This window comes from Triticum dicoccoides, chromosome 2B (assembly GCF_002162155.2).
Source record: "Triticum dicoccoides isolate Atlit2015 ecotype Zavitan chromosome 2B, WEW_v2.0, whole genome shotgun sequence".
Classification (NCBI taxonomy): domain Eukaryota; kingdom Viridiplantae; phylum Streptophyta; class Magnoliopsida; order Poales; family Poaceae; genus Triticum; species Triticum dicoccoides.
This window is the reverse complement of record NC_041383.1, coordinates 654,151,499-654,156,834: the sequence shown is the minus strand read 5'-3', so window position 1 is coordinate 654,156,834 and position 5,336 is coordinate 654,151,499.

Sequence of the window (5,336 nt, the reverse complement as noted above, 5' to 3'; positions counted from 1 at the left end):
CATTCAGCATCCTTCCCTTGCGTCTGCCATGGCCAGCGTGAGTTCTGGGTCGAGAGATTGCCAGCAGGGAGAGGCAAGCATGGAAGCGGAAGCACGAGAGATGTCCCGCCTCGCTGCGAGATCATCCGACATGTCCCGCTGCGCGGAAGTAGCAGCACAGAGGTCCCACCGCGCCGCTGAAGCGGCACGGAGGTCCCGCCGCACCGTCGATGCAGCAGACTGGTCCGACCGCGCCGCAGAAGCAGCAGAGATGTCCCGCCGCGCCACGAATGCAGCAGAGATGTCCCGCCGCGCTACGGCGGCCTGGGAAAATTTCTCGCAGGCAGGCGACGACTGTTACAGGCGCATGCATGCGATCGTCCATAGCCAGATGGATCAGATCTCCAGCTTGGCGAGATTGCAGGACGACGTGAAAGCCTCATTTGAACAGGCTACCGGCATCATCCGGCAACTAAGGGAGGGCAATGAGAGGCTCCGGGCCGAGCGCGACCTGCTGAGGGAGAAGATCGTCCGAAGTGCAGACCAGCAGGAGGTGACTAGTGCCTTGTTGAAGAGGACCGGCGTCATCGTCAAGAAACTTATGGACGAGAATGACAAGCTCCACAACGAGCACCAAAGGCTGGTGGAGGAATCCGTGGATGTTCTCAAGCAGCGTCTTGAGGACACGAAAGAGCTAATCGCCGCTCGCCGTGGAGACTAGTTCCCGCGGCCTGCAGCAACGCATCAAGAAAGTAGAGATCAGTGAGCCAGATCCTTGTCTTCCTTCTTCTTTTGCCCTTGTGTATTTCGGGCGTAGCCGCATGTGGCTTTTTTAATTATATTTCTAATTATTTAAGACAATTAATCGTCCTTATCTTTCTGTGGAAGATCAATGTTGCAAAGCTAGAATGAAGAAAACTCTTGCTGTGGCGACCCTGGCGTTGCTGTTCTTCTAGTTGCTGCTGGGCTTCCTTCAGTTTCCTGGTTTATTTTGATGTAATAATCGTTTTAGGATGTGGATTGTGTCATGTTGGGTTCTAGCGCGGATGTTTGTCCTTTGTTGGCCTCTTGGGATGTTGCGATTTCAATCTGGTACTCCCTCCGTCTCATAATGTAAGACGTTTTTTGACACTATACTAGTGTCAAAAAGCGTCTTATATTATGGGACGGAGGGAGTTGCTTTTAGTCCTTCGTGTTAGGCTAGAGTTGTGCTGAACTTCTTGTGAATTGTGGTGGTTTTCAGTAAGGAAAATCGGAAGGGGCAAGCCCTTCTTTGATCAAAAAAAATCATCCTTATATATTCATCAGTCTTGCTATAAGTCGCAGTAGATGCTATATAGGTCCGTCGGATCTTACATCAAGATCCGTGCTGTCAGATTTTCTTTTCTCTCTCTTAAATCTCAGTCGAGTGAGACATAGCCACGACATTAAATAGAGGCTCGGGCGCCATTAATGGAGACCTTGGGAGAGAGGTGGACGACAGATGGAGGTCAAAGGGCTCTCCTCCCGATAAGCATGCGTAGGGGTCTGATCGCACGCCTCTCGTACTCAAATAGCTACCCTGCATGATGCCTCCTAGATAATAAAAAATGGGGACGTGTGGCGGCACGTAAATGGTACTAGTAAGTACAACGCCCACGTTTTCAATAATACTTGTGTTTCCGATTGTAACGTGATAGCACTTGTTCCAAAATGACTTTGTTGATTGTTAATGTGTGCGCCTTCGCAAATCGGACTGCAAATTTACCACAGCATGTTGGTGCCATGTCATGGCACCAAGCCAAGTTTCATTATTTTCATGCGTGTTTTGGATTTACAGGAATTAAAAAACCAAGTTTCTCAATGTTTCCAACCCAGCCACGACGCCCAGAATTTTGAATTTCATTCCCATTTCTTGCATGGAACCTAGAAATTTACCCGAGGACACACATGTGATTTTTCAACCAACTTTGGTGCACTGGAACATGTGCTTGTATTTCAAATTTGAATTATGCACACAAAGGTTCCAGAACCACGAGCCTTCTTGAGAGAAGCTCCGATTTGCAAGAAGCTTATACCAAAATTTGTTCCTATTCGGCCAATTTTTTTTACCACGGCATGGTACTACCATGACATGACACCATGCCAAGTTCCATGATTTTAAAACCAAGTTTCTCAATGTTCTTGACCGAGCCACGATGCCCAGATGTTTGAATCTTATTCTAATTTTTTGCATGGGAGTAGAAATTCACCCGAGGACACAAATGTGATTTTCAACCAACTTTGGTGCACAGGAGCACATGCTTGTAGTTCAAATTTGAATTATGCACATTAAATGACCAAAAACTCAATTAATGTGTGAATAAGGCCAAACGAAGCCGGAATAATTCCAAAATTTAATAGGGCACTCATGTAGTTCTATGTTGCCTTTTGTAAATAAACTCTAGGGGGACAATGCATATCGTTTCGCACTCAAAGGTGACACGTTCCCTCTCAGAACCACGAGCCTTCTTGAGAGAAGCTTCGGTTTGCAAGAAGCTTATACCAAAATCTGTTCCTATTCAACCATTTTTTTACCACAACATGGTGGTACCATGACATGACATCCATGCCAAGTTTCATGATTTTCAGACGTGTTTTGGATTTACAAGAATTTTAAAACCAAGTTTCTCAATGTTCTCGGCCGAGGCATGATGCCCAGATGTTTTAATTTTATTCTCATTTCTTGCATGGGACCTAGAAATTCACCCGAGGACCAAATGTGATTTTCAACCAACTTTGGCGCACGAGAGCATGTGCTTGTAGTTCAAATTTGACTTATGCACATTAAATGACCAAAAACTCAATTAATGTATAAAAAATGACAAACAAACCCGGAATAATTCCAAAATTTAACATGGCACTAATGTAGTTCTATGTTGCCTTTGTTAAGAAACTCAAGGGCGGGGTGGGGGGTGGGGTGGGGTGGGGTGTCATGTTCCCTCTTAGAACCACGAGCTTCCAAATCGGCCCAATTTTTCACCACAACATGTTAGTGCCATGACATGACACCATGCCAAGTTTCATTTCATGAATTTAAAATCTAAGTTTCTCGATGTTCTCGGCAGAGTCATGACACCCAGATGTTTGAATTTCATTCTCATTTCTTCCATGGGACCTAGAAATTCAACCAAGGACACACATGTGATTTTTCAACCCACTTTGGTGCACCGGAGCATGTGCATGCAATTCATATTTAGATTATGCACATTAAAATTCCAGAAACTCAATTTATGTATAAAAAGGCCAAATGAACCCAAAATAATTCCAAAATTTAACAGGGCACTCATATAGTTCTATGTTGCCTCTGTAAATAAAATCAGGGGGGAGGCAGCGTATATCGTTTCGCACACAAAGGTGACACGTTCCCTCTCAGAACCACGAGGCTTGTTGAGAGAATCTCCGGTTTTGCAAGAGGCTTATACCAAAACTTGTCCCAATTCAGCCAAAAATTATACGTATGAAAACAGGGTTTAGATTATCCCGAACATCTCGCTACCTAGACCAATAATGTACTATGATTTGAATTCAACATAAAATGGATACAGATATTTGAATTGGAGAGCATATGGTACATGTAGTTCATAGTGAAATATGATTACTGCTATATGCATGTCTTTTTGTTATCAAGATAATATTTAAATTATTGTATAACTTGACAACAATCATATTCAAATAAGGAAAATTGATTCAAATTTAGTCCATATGGTAGACGACAATATATATGTTCACATGGTGGAGTAAAATGTTCATATATGATGGAAGATCAAAATGTATGACTACATCAATTATAAACCGCAAGGTCACCTAATGATATATTCGAATTCAACATAACGTGGATTCAAAAATTGAAATTCGAGATCATGGCATCTGTAATCATATAAAAAGGGACATTACTCTTTCTTTGGTGGGAATTGATTTGTTTTTTGTTGTTGTTGAGGGAAGTGCGAATCGATTTGGTACTGTGCAGGGTAATCATGTTCTCCCGATTTTTTTTACATTTTTCTTGTAGTTTTTTCAATGGCATCTATAGCAATATAGTAAAAGGGGACATGACTCTCTTGTGTCTTGTATGATTTTTTTACACGTTAAGTTTGTTCTGCCGAACAAGGAATCCGCACCTTGTTATCCCGAAATTTTCAAACTCGAGTATCTTTTGTCTCACCTGCTTTGAAACTCCCACTTCTTCAACCCACGCCGCGCCTTGTTATCCCGAATTTTGGACGCGCGCGAGAACTCCCCCCTCATCCGAAATCGCTCCTCCAGCCCAGACACGCAAAATCCCCCTTCTACCCCTCAGCCGGAAATGAAGCTCCACGTCGCGGTGTCAAAACCGGTGGGGGTACGCTGGTAACTTACCCTACATTTCGGACAAGCGCGTCCCTAAGCTTGGCTCCTCCCTCCCCCTTCGCCCCCTCCCCCCCATTCGTACACCGAGGCTGCCAAAACCCACGAAACCCCACGCTCCTCCATCGGCCTCCCGACCGCCGTCCAGCCGGAGACTCTTCCCCGACTACGTCATCCACCGCAACAGCTCGCCGTCCCTCATCCACCGCACCGGATGAGGATCCATTGTCGATCTTGTCGTCCCGCTAGATCAGCCGCCCCATCCTCCACCTCCAAGGAGCTACCCCGACATTCGCCTCGTCTATCATGCCACCTAAATCCCCACAACACCGTCTTGACCTGCCCCACCGGAACCACAACACCCTCACCAATTCCTCCGATGAAGCCGAGGCCAACTCGGCGCCACCAAGGAGGTCCTGCACTCACCACTGCATTTTATCTTTTATTCGATCTCACGGGGCTGACGGTGCTCGATACCGAGCAGACATGGCGTCTCCATCGACGGCGACGTCGCCGGCTCATCATCCACAGCGTCTCTCCCCCATGTCGTTGCTTCCTCGGCAGCGACTTCCACAACGGCACTAGCTGCAGCTGCTCCGGCTCTTGCTCGCGCTGCGGCTCTGTTCTTGCTATCGGTTGCGCTGCTGCACTTCTCCTGCTTTCATTCATGATGCTGCTCTGCTCTTGCTCTCGCTTGCACTGCTGCTGCTGCTGCTGCATGATCTCCGGCAGCTACAGGAGTTGCTACTTTAGCACTCGCTCGCGGTGCTACTGCATGGCTTGCTCTCTGCTAGTGCGTTCCCTGCTCGAGCGTCTGCTGATTTAGATCACTGCTTCTCTGCTACTAGTGCTCGAACGCCCTAAACATCTATTGCAATGCTCTATTGCTAGTTCAATTAGTTTCGACAGTAAAATTAGTTTCAACTATGAAGTTCATTTTCTTCAGTTAAGTTCAGAGTGAACAGTACTTACATCATCTGTCGGAGCGGCCG